The following is a 12834-nucleotide window of genomic DNA, read 5'->3' on the forward strand; positions in this document are numbered from 1 at the left end:
GAAGAAAGGGGAACCCTCATGCACTGTTGCTGGGAGTGTAACCTGGTATAGGCACTCTGAAAAACAGTATGGAGTTTCCATAAAAAGTTAAAAATAGAACTAACCTGTGATCCAGCAATTATGGTATTAAGTATCTACCCAAAGAATATAAAAATACTAATTCAAAGGGATACATGTTCCCCAATGTTTGTATCAGCATCATCTACAATAGCCAAATTATGGAAACAGCCCAAAGAAGATGTGGTATGTACACATGCACACACACACACACAGAGGAATATTATTATTCAGCCACAAAAAATAATGAAATCTTCCCTTTGTAATGCCATAGATGGAGCTAGGGAGTATTATGCTATGCAAATAAGTCAGTCATAGAAAGACGAATACCATATGATTTCATTCACATGTGGAACTTAAGAAACAAAATAAGTGATCATCAGGAAAAAGAGAGGGAGAGAGAAAGGCAAAGCAAGAAACAGACTCTTATCTAGAGAACAAACTGATGATTCCCAGAGGGGAGGTGGGTGGGGGATAGGGGGAAATTGGTGATGAGGGTTAAGGAGGGTACTTGTCATTATGAGCACAGGGTGATATAGGGAAGTGTTGAATCACTAAATTGTACACGTGGAACTAACATAACACTGTATGATAACCAACTGGAATTTAAATAAAAACTTTTTAAAAAATCTGATTGTTTTAGTTTGTTTAGTTCATGTATGATTTCCTAGTTTCTTCTGGTGAACAACCATAGAAAATTGGTTTTGACTGAAAATATCATAGAACAATAGGATGAAAACTAATCTCCATTTGAAATATAATTTTAATTGAGAAAAAGAAATCGTTTTGGTTACAGCTTAAAGTTTATGTTCAGTGTCTTTATTATTTTTTTAGAGAGAGAGAAAGCAAGCACATGTTGGGGGCAGGGAAGGGGCAGGCAGAGAGTGAAGGAGAGAGAACCTTTAAGCAGGCTCCATGCTCAACTCAGAGCCCAATGCCAGGCTTGATCTCAGGATCCCAAGAGCATGACCTGAACAGAAATCAAGAATCAAGACACTTAACTGACTGAACCACCCAGGTGCCCCTCAATGTCTTTAATTCTTATGGTATACTTAAGCTATAAGGAGTTGGCAAATACATATTTTCACAGCTACATAACTATAGTTCATAAAATAGAAAAAAATTATATTTAGAATTTTCATAAGCATCCACTCTTAATATCTCTGTTTTTTATATTTCTTATAAAAATGTTTCTTTTTTACTGTGTGCATATTACATATAATAGTTTATTTTGCTTTTTTGTTACTGAAATTTGTCATCTTAATTGAAATCTTTGTACTCTATAGAAACATATGTGTTTCCTATAATATCTCATTTTAGGACTTCATTAATTATAATAAATAATAATTTAGAGAATGGTATTTCCATGCATTTTAGTCCAAATCTGGAAAGTGTTTTCTGACCAATGTTATATCCTGCAAGTGATGGAAAAAATATATTTCTTTTTTTATTTTCAATTAGAATTTTTCTATGGTCAACTAATTCAAAGTGGCCACTGTTCACTTGGCAGGACTCTAGACAGCCTTAAAGAAGAAAACATTAACACAGAATAAGATATTTCATTTATGCTTACAATTTACTAATCTCACCAATGATGTATATAAGCATTAGAAAAAATAACTTCTTGCTGAAGATTTCTACAGAAAATGAGCTAAAATACTCAGTGTTATCATTTTAATTTGGCTTCTTTCAGTTAAGATCACCTAAGTTAAAGACCCTAATGCTGAGGTGAAAGCATCTGGAATTGTCATTAGATCCTTATAAAATGCAAGACTGGAAAGGCCCCAGTATCTGGAGATTAAGCCCATTGCTTATCAACTCAGATTTTCTTTCTTTTTTTTTTTTTAAGATTTTGTTTATTTATTCATGAGAGACATAGAGAGAGAGAGAGAGAGGCAGAGACAGGCAGAGGGAGAAGCAGGCTCCATGCAAGGAGCCCGATGTGGGACTTGATCCTAGGACTCCAGGATCACACCCTGGGCCGAAGGCAGGTACCAAACCGCTGAGCCATCCAGGGATCCCCTCAACTCAGATTTCAATTTCAATACCTGAGGAAGGTTTCACAGCATTTATTCTTATCATGTTCTAGAAGTTCACAAGCCAATATTTTAGAAAATGTCCATTTTATTTCCATCTTTATTATGTGTGTCCCTAAAATAGTAGAGTTCTGATGTGGACCTGAACTAAAAATAAACTCCAGCAGATCCTCGGAGGGCATAGCCTGAATCTCTGGGGCTGCATTAATGCAAGGTGGTCAGGAATGGCGTCAGAATGATGATGGTAATGATGATGGTGATAGTGGTGATGATGGTGATGGCAATGATGATGGTGGTGATGATGGTGATGGTGATGATGATAGTGGCGATAAAGGCTCATATACTGAGCATTTACTGTGCTCCAGGGACTAAATTTTTATTGCCTTTCCCATCTTTACAGGAATGCCATTGTAGAGAGAAAGGGACCAAGGTTTGTAGAAGCTAAATGAAGACTGAGATTACACAGCTGCTGAGTGGTGAGACCAGGGTCAGAGGTCTCTAGACCTGAGCAATTTGTCACTATTTCATGCTATTGGCCTTCCCCCATCCCAGCATAGAAAGCAAAAGAAAAGTCTGAACTAACACAAACTAAAAAAAGGCTCTGGCAGCTCCAGGAGATTTATTCCTGATTTCAAGCCAATCGTAGGGGTCCTGCTAACTCATAGAATGCCAGATGAGGCTCTGGAGAAGGAAGCAGGGATTATTATGTGATCAGAAATAAAATCCAACTTATCCTCTATAGTTTGGGTTCTTAAGGGAAATCAACTTTTCAAGGTTTGAAAGTTATCATCACTATCTTATCTGTTCCCTAAATTGAGCTAAAAATTGTGAAATCTCAGACTATAATTAGCATTCAGGTATCCAGGGTCAGGACAGAACTGCATATAGATGATAAAAATGAACATGATCTATCTCTTGGAGTCAGCAGTGCCCTTGACATCACAGAGACGTCTGACCCTACCTTACTAAAACTTTGCTAATTAATCTTTTATTTTTTAGTGAAAAAGGTGTTCCTGAGGAGGTATGGGCTCCCCAGAGACATTGCCCCCGCAAATTGCTCAGTGCCTTGACAAGTTGGTCATCATGGCTGTCACATACTCCGCAAGGTAGACCTTCCTGGTCTGCCTAGGTCTATTGTACCATGACTAGGATCCAAAAGCTAAACACCTGCTTCAGTTTTTCCCTATTATAGACCAAATGTTTGTGGCCCCCTACAATTCACTGAACACACTGAAGCCTAACCCCTGATGTGATGGTAGGTAGGTGGGGCCTTTGGGAGGTAAGTTTGGATCAGGTTATGAGAGTGGGGGCCCCTCCCAATGGGATTAATGCCTGTATAAGAAGACGAGACCAGGGATCCCTGTGTGGCGCAGCGGTTTGGCGCCTGCCTTTGGCCCAGGGCGCGATCCTGGAGACCCGGGATCGAATCCCACGTCGGGCTCCCGGTGCATGGAGCCTGCTTCTCCCTCTGCCTGTGTCTCTGCCTCTCTCTCTCTCTCTCTCTCTCTCTCTCTCTCTCTGCCTCTCATGAATAAATAAGATCTTAAAAAAAAAAAAGAAGAAGAAGAAGACGAGACCAATAAAAGAGGCCCTGTGAGCACACAGTGAACTGGCAGCTGCCTACAAGCCAAAAGAGGCCTCAGAGTGAGACTTTGGGAGCACATCCAGAACCTTGAGAAATAAAATTCTATTGCTTAAGCTGCCTACCCAGTTAGTGGGATTTTGTTAAGGCAGCCAGAGCAGACTAAGACACTCCCTGATCTTCACCCCCAACATCAGTGTCCTTTCATGGGTAAAAGACATATTCCTGATTCTGTCTTTATGTCCCCAATTATTTCACTAATTTTGTAACTAGCCTTCTTGGGTTTTGCTCTTTTCTACCATGAACCATCTTCCAGACTCCACCAAAATAACCTCCTACAACAATATTTTCAACGAGTCCCTGCCCTGCACAGTAAGAATTGAAGCCATTGAAGAATGACTCCCAAACACCTACCATATTACGTTCAAACCCCTCAGCCTGGCATTTGAGACCTTCTACAATAAAGCCTTTCACATTCCTTTCAATATTTACTTTCAAGTACTCTTTTGTGTTGGCTCCAAACCAAGTGACTGTCTCTCAGATAAAATGCAGGCATTAACCAACCATGTCTTTTTTTTTTCTCTCTCTTTTTTCTGCCACCTAGGGCCACAAAATCTTATCAAAATCTCTTTTATCCTCCAAGGAGTAATTCAAAGCCCACTTCTGGGCTTTGGTTTACTCTGACAAGAAATGCTAACCCCCTTCTGAGAATCATGGCCCTTCATCCCATATTGCCCTGGATTTTAGCTACGTATCTAAGAATAGTATCCCCCAAATGCATTAACAACCACCTAGAGGCTCTATTTTTTTTTTTATTATACTCATTCTTCATAAGTAGTTGTTAAAAATCTCTTCTCAGGGCACCTGGGTGGTTCAGTTGGTTAAGGATCCAACTCTTCATTTCTGATCAAGTCATCATCTCAGGGTCATGGATCTCAGGATCTCCGCACTGAGTGTGGAGCCTCCTTAAGAGTCTCTCTTCCTCAGGATGCCTGGATGGCTCAGCTGGTTAAGCATCTGTTTTCAGCTCAGTTCATGATCCCCAGGTCATGGGATCCAGGTCCCTGTTGGTCTCCCTGCTCAGCAGGAAGTCAGCTTGTCCCTCTCCCTCTCCCTCTGCACCCCCCCCCCAAAGAATCTTTTCTCTCCATGGTCATAGACAACTAGTCACCTCTTTGTACACAATTCTCCAGCTTCGTTTTTCTTTTAAAAAATTCCAGTTTGAAATACCATTCTTCTTTTCTAGCACCTCCCCTACATGGAAATCATTAAGGAATTGCAAGGGACTAACCACCTTGATATGCTCAAAATGCCAAAATAACCTAGAAGCCTTTGTGAATATAGAATCTTTCCTAAAATAGGACCAATCTCCCTAATGTCTTCCAAGTTTTCATATAATAACATAACACATGAGCAGGTTCTTTGAACTCATTCTTCATTTATTCATTCATTTAACAAATACTTACTGTACCGGGTCTGGTCCTAGTGGATAAAGCACAAGGCCCATGCTCATTGGGTTTATTCTAGGGGAGGAGACAGACATAAGTAAATAAATCTGTATGTCAGGGGCATTCAATGCTGTGAAGAAATATAAATCAAGATAAAGAGATAGAGAGTGACCAAAGGGACCATTTTGCAGATAATACGGTCAGGGAAGGCTAATGTAGTCACATGGCAGGGACTTGAATCAAGTGAAGGAATGAGCCTCATGGCTATCTGAAGAAGAGCATTCCATGCACAGGGTTTGGCGTGTGTAAAAGCTTTTTGGTGAGCTGGCATGTTTGTAGGACAGCAAGAAGGGCCATGTAGTGTGCAGAGCAAGGAAGTGGGAGGATGGTGGGCAATGAGGCCAGGGAGACAGTGAACATGGAACATCTCCTTCCCCATTACAAGAGGGAACAACCACCATTTTTTTTTTTTTTTTCAGGAAAAGGCCCCAGTATGCTCAGTATGGTTTAAAATAGGCCCAGTGGCTATGCACTTTAACATCTAACTGGAATCTCCATGTTCTATGCATGTCAAATTCCTGAGTATTAGGAATCATCCATCTGAGTACAAATTCTCTTTATCTGTTGAATTTTGCTAGGAGGTACAACTTGATGGATTATTATATGCATTTATTGTTATACCAAGGCACCCTGCATTCTGCTACCTTTGATGTTGACTTGGTGAATGGCTAAAATAAAGGAGCTCGTGCTCATCTGTTCATGTCCCAGGAACTAGGACAACACAGGGATCATCAATGTGGGCTTTAAAATTAGATACACTCAGTTCTAGGCCTTTCTTTGCCACTTACTATGAAGTCACTTTCTTGTCTCAACCTCTGTGTCCCTACGTATAAGATGAGCACAAGAAGAATACCTCACAGGCTTGCTGTAACCATTAAATGGGATAAATTAATATAACTTGCAGAATACATTGTCAGGAATATGAACACACTTAGTGAATTGCGTGTGTGCGTGTGTAATTTGAATTTAGAACTAAAAGTATTTATATTCTTTGAAATAAAATCAATCAGATGGTATGTTCAGTGCAACAACTCAAAAATAAAAATGTTTCTAATTTTTTCATGATGATTAATATGAGAAGAGTTTCTTTGGTATGTTCTCAAATAGGACACAAATGAACAACTTTTGCATAAACATGCTGTTGTCTTTTAGAACTTTTTTGGTTACAAGCAACAAAGACCTAAAAATCAGAGGCCTAAGCAACATAGGGGATAATTTCTCTCATGTAACATGCCTGAAAGTAACAAATCTAAAACTAGGCAATCCTAGTTTTGGAGGATTGCCTACAGTGACTCCGTGATGTTATCAATGTGCCATTGTCCTTGTTTCTTTAAGCTCCATCATCCTTAGATCCTGGAATCAAGCTTCATTGTCTCAAATGGATGGTGTTGCACCAGATGTCAGGTCCAAGTTCCAGATGGGACAAAAGGGCACACCTTTTGATATATTTTATATCATCAACCAGGAAATCCCAAATAGAAACACTTCAGGCATTCTCCAAAACCTAAGAAAATTAATATAATTTACTAATTTAGCCTCATGCCTGTTTTCATCTTCAGTTTGATCAGGTTCTCCTGTTACACATACTAAACTTCTTCCCCATATAATATATTGAATTTTTTAACTTCAATTTCTTACCATATTCTAGCTTCAACTTGATTTGACAATAAGGGATCCATTTGTCTGGTACAGGGGAGAAAAGGGTAACACATATATCCAACATTGTAATACTTTTGGAAGAGTAGAAATCTAGAGGAATTTTAAAAATATTTCTTATTTATTTGAGAGAGAACATGTGAGCAGGGGGAGGAGCAGAAGGAGAGAGAATCTGTAAGGAGACTGACTCCTGAGCACAGAGCCTGACACAGGACTCAATCCCAGGACTCTAAGATCATGACCTGAGCCAAAATCAAGAGTCAGCCACTTAACCAACTGAGCTACCCAGGAGCCCCAGTCCAGAAGTTTAACACTGATTTCTACAATGTTCACCTATGTATGAACTGAAAAACAGTGTTATGATATGAACAGAATTATGTTTTCTAATTTGCCATTGGATGTCATGATCACAATGCCATTTCTAAAGATGGTGGACTAAAGAATGTAAGTTTGAGAAAAGGACCTATAAACCTCAAGATGAAAATAATTGATCAAGCTCTGTGATGTGATTCTTAGGCACAATTCTATACTTACACTTCAGGTAGCAGGTGCAGTGAGCCACCAATGAGAGCCATAAAGGATGAGGTTGCCCAACACAGCATCCTCCCTTTGATATATGTTGGGCTCTAATGAGAGCTAAAGTCCATAGGCCAGGACAGACTCACCCCTGAAACCCAACCTATGAGGCTTTCCATGAGACTCTGGTTTCCATTCATTCATTCACTCATTTATTCACTTATTCATTATTATTTACTGCTTGGTTCTGTGCTCTCTTCTTGGAATGCAGAGTGAATGATACAATGCTGGCCTTTCTGGAGCTTCCAGGGATACACAGTGCAGAAAGGTAAGTGCTATGACAGGTATTAAGGATGGGGGTGTAGTGAAGGGGGACAGGCTGATGAGGACAATAACAAGGAAATGATTTATAAGCTGAATGGAGGTCTATGTAAAGAGGTGTCATCAGATCTGGGGGATGGGTGGACACAGGAGAAGCAGTGGTCCTCATGAGCACAGGAGGGAGCAAAGGAAAGTTGGCAGAAGAAATCTCAGGTAAGAAACTGAAAAATGGCGGCACCATCCCAAGAGCCTCCATTTGAGCTGAAATGGGCCAACACACTACATAAAAGCCTATTACTGACGGTCTTTCATGCTGTGCTTAGGAGAGTCAGGAGTTGAGCAGACACTCTGAATTCCCTCAGGTCCCATCTCACTTTGGTTGTGAAATCTCAGAGTTCAGGGAAATATTTTGCATGTGCTAAACTAATGAATTGTCTGGATTGGGAAGTGCCAACTTCCTTTCCTAAAGGTAGGTTCTTGTTAGTAATTAATTGGCTCAAAACAGTTATTGGGTGTCCGTGGTACACCAGGCACGGAGATAGGGGCTAAAAATAGAGATATAACAAAAGATGGTAAGATGGTACTCTTTCATCTCAGCTTCAGCTAAAGCACCAAAGCCAAAATTGACAAAATAAGTGGCAAAGACTCCCACATTTTTTTCTTTAAGATTTTATTTGTTTATTCATTAGAGACATACAGAGAGAGGCAGAGACATGGGCAGAGGGAGAAGCAGGCTCCCTGTGGGGAGCCCAATGCGGGACTTGATCCTAGGACCCTGGGATCATCCCTGAGCTAAAGGCAGATGCTCAACCACTGAGCCACCCAAGTGCCCCAGACTCCTATATTCTAAAGAGAAGTTCCAGAACACCCATGTATAACTTGTGGAGAAGGTGTTGGAAACCAACTTTGAAGCCCTTAGTCCTTGGGGATATAAAAGGATACAGTCTGAAGTGGTTGAGAGAGCCAATTTCTTTGGAGAAGGTTGGAGTGTTGCTAAATTCCTGGACCTACCATCCTGTCTGAGGGAGGAGAGGAGAATATGTGCCCCTCACTCAAAGTCAGTGAGGGGATGCAGAAAGGATGATATGGGTCCCCTGGAGAGTCATATTTGATTCATGCCTGAGAAAGGCAAATAGTGAGAGGCATTCCCTGGGGATGAGACATAGCCACACCAGCAGCCAGCTGCGTTTAGCACAAGTAGAGGCATTTTCCTACAATTTAGGACCTTTTTTTAAAGGTACTCTACCCAAGATGGCTTCCTTCCCCGGGCAGGATAACCTCAGCGCAGAAGCTGAAGATGGATGCAGAAGCTGGGAGGAGAGGGGAGCAGTGGGGACTCTCCCCACTTGCTACTTATAGGGAGCAGAGGTAGGGAGGGGTGGATGCTCTTAAAAACCTCTGAAGACTTCCCATAAAGAATCACCTTGAAGGATCTGCCAAAGGGGAATAACTTCATTCACTCTTCCTTCCAGTTCTTTCTACCTCTCAGCGACCAAGTCTGGAAGGGGAGAGGGGAGAGGAGGAGAGGATCAAAGTAGGGAAATAAGAGAGAAGTGGACCATGTGGTCTCCAGCTGTAGGATTCCCCTACCAGATGCTCCCAGGCTCCAGGAGAAGAGAGAGCTTCTTAGAATCAGGACTATGAAACTAGACTAAACATTGTAGCATTGTCCAAGACATCCTTGTGACTAAAAGTGACAAGCGTGTCCTCTAAATGAGGGGCCTGAGATTTCATTCATAGAACAGTGGAAAACAAACAGTAGAGGACTTCGCATGGTGTTAAAGAGCCAGTGAGAGAAAAGAAGTAAAGTTGCCTTCTAAATGTCTCCACTTAGCTCTGGTCTTTCAGTGTAAGGGTTGTAGAAGGTTGTAGAAGGAAATAAAGTCTAGGAGGGAAAAGAGGTCTCCAGCCTTTAGAACCCAATGTTCTGAAAAGTAGAATTAACAGTCATGGGACATATGGGATGAAGAAAGAGGAAGATATATGGAAGGCTTCAAACTCCTGGACATGTTCAATGGGATGTTCAATTTTATTTATTGCCAAATAAAATTCAGAACATCCAGTTACATTTTAATTTCAGATAAATAATGAATACATTTGTTAAGTATAAGCCTGTCCCATGCATGTTTTTAATTGCTAAATCTGGTAAAGCTATGCCCGTGGGACAGAAATTGGCCTGAAAATCCCTCTTATTGATGTAACCTGTCTTCCTCATTTCTCCTGTTCTTCCTGGACTTTGGGTTCTACGGAAACGTGGTCACACCTGGACCACTACATACCTGCCACTCACCTCCCATTACCTATAACTACCTACAGAGAAACCATGAGGATCCAAATGAGATCATCTCAATATCATCTCTATGCTGTGACTTATAAATGGTCTCTCTCCAATGCTAACCTTTCTGCTAAGTTCTAGAGGTGTTGGTGGAAGTGTCCAACCACCTACTCCACTCCTCCATGTGGATGGAGGTCAGGCAGTCAAACAGGACATATACCAAACAGAACTGACAACTCCCAAATTTCTTCCCCAAATCCCTCCTTCTTGAATCTTCTCCATCTCAGCCAATGGTGCACAGTGGATCAAGCCACAGACACAGGCATCATCTTTGGGTCAACTCTCTTTTCTCACTCCCCATGTTTAATCCATTGGCAAGTCCTATCTCTAACGATGTTCCAGATCTGACTTCTGAACAATCCTAGTCCAAGGCTTCGTCCTCTGCTCTGCTTCAATGGCCTCTCTCCACTTCCCCTGTCATCCACTCTCATCCACTCAGCCATGAGAGACCTTTTACAAACATAAATTGGACCATGACATCCCCTTACTTAAAATCCTCAAATCCCTTCCCATTTCCCTTAAATAAAATCCAGACCCTTTATAACACACCCTCAAGGTATAGCATCCTCTGTCTCTTCTGACCCCTCTACTTCAACCCCACTGGCCTGTTCTCTACCCATCAAACAGGGCAAGGTCACCACTAGCTGCTTGCTCATTGTTACTGCTCAAGCATCCTCTCCAAGAAACCTCCCCACATGTCTAAGGCAATAGCCTTCATCCACCATTTCCTTCTCAATATCCTGCTCTATTTCCTCCTTAACTAATTACCACTACCTGAAATTAACTTCTTTATTTGCTTCCCAAACATAAATCAAAAGCTAACATGAAGTCATGTTAGCTAATATCTATTACCTCCCCCTCAGTGCAGAGACTTGTCATTCCGTCATAGGAGATTAATTTAGTCTGACAGCATTTGTTCTTTATAAAGCTATGCTGTTTACTACCATTCTTATTCAAATATTTATCAAATAGTTTCATAATTATTTTCTTACAGCTTATTTACTGACATAGAGGGTGTGTTTGGCATTCTGAAGACATCTAGATTCTTCTTTTTGTAAATATGCAACTTACTATGTTTAAATATCTCCTCCTCAAATCCTCTAAAATGGAATCAATGCTTCTCTGTACGTAAACCTAAATAACAAAACTCCTAGAGGTGTATGCCTCAGATTTGTTTCCTTTCTTTAGGTTCAATTTATACCCCGCAAAGTAAAATCACCTAGTGCTGTTCCAGTAGAGATGCATACCTGGATAGGTAGCTAGGCAGTTTTTTAAAAATATTTCCAACATGGAGGTATAACTTAAAATCCAATTTCTATGTCTGTCTCATGAACAAAAATACTTTCATTTTATACATTTCATTAGCAAAACATTTAGTCTTTTCAAATTTTTCTCTTTGAACATTGCTTTGGTTTTCTCATTTTGCCTACCAACTATCAGCATTGCTTCACGGTTCTAGTAAACTGTCCTACTTTCATTCCTGTAATATTCTCATTTATATTCCATGTCCCAGAAAGTATTTTGCTTAGTCAATTACTTTTCCTTTTACATTTTCCTCCTTTTCCATATATGGAAATTACTATATTGTTCTTAATAAAATGGATACAAAAGGTCCAGTCTTCTTGCTCTGGTTTCATTTTATATTTCATTTCCTGTTTCTACTAATTTGATTGCATATTTCTTAAAATGCATTAATTATTTGCTCATCAATCTTAATCTGTTCAGTATAAAATAAAGAGAAAAAAGGCAGATTTTTAAAAAATATTTTCTTTATTTATTTGAGAAAGAGAGAGCACAAGTGAGTGAGGGGCAGAGGGAGAAGCAGACTCCCTACTGAGCAGAGAGCCCAATGCAGGGCTTGATCCCAGGACCCCAGGATCATGATCTGAACTGAAGGCAGATGTTTAAGTGACTGAGCCACCCAGGAGCCCAGCACAGTTGTTGTTGTTTTGTGGTTTTTTTTTTTTTTTAACTTTTTAGTTGTCTTTTTTACTATCCTCCTTGTTTCCAAACATTGGAAGTTGATCCAGAGCAACAACAACAAAAGCCTATTATTTAGGAAAACATTGGAGGAGTCACTTCAACCTATTTATATGCTAGATCCTTTCCTGTATCCCTAAAGCAGTCTGAGCCTTAGTCCACCTGAGCTACTACACTAAAACAAAAATACCATAGACAAAGTGGTAACAAATAACAAAACTCCTAGAGGTGTATGCCTCAACCATGTTTAAGCCACAAACATTCTCTCTCTCACAGTTCTAGAGGCACTGGCAGATCTCTGGGCACCCTCTACCTGGCTTACTAATGGCCATCTTCTTGCTGTGTCCTCAAATGGAAGAAGGAATGAGGGAGCAATCTGAGGTCTCTTATATAAGGGCACTAATCCCATTCATGAGGGCTCTACCCTCAGGACTAATCATCTCCCAAAGGCCCCTTCTCCCATTTCCATCCCATTGGACATTAGGATTTCAGCATATGAATATTGGAAGGCCACGAACATTCAACCCATAACAGAGCCTAAGGCAAGAAACCCTCTGCAACCATGGCCTCACAGTCTGGAGCAAACCTCCAATTCAGAAGGTTCTGGGTCACTCTGGGGACAGCATCTTGGGCTCTGTCCTGAGTCCTATTCTGAATCTGTCTCTTTCTAGATTGAGACGGTGCCTCGCCTTTGTCAGGTACCACCCCAGGCACAAAAGCTTCACCCCTGAGCCATGCACTGGTTGGGGGTGACCTCCACCAATGCTTGTAATTGCTATCAACCCTACTCATTTCCCCCTCTATCCTCTATCAGAGCTCCTTGTTATGTCATGGCTCTCTATT

This window comes from Canis lupus, chromosome 4 (genome assembly GCF_003254725.2).
Source record: "Canis lupus dingo isolate Sandy chromosome 4, ASM325472v2, whole genome shotgun sequence".
NCBI lineage: Eukaryota > Metazoa > Chordata > Mammalia > Carnivora > Canidae > Canis > Canis lupus.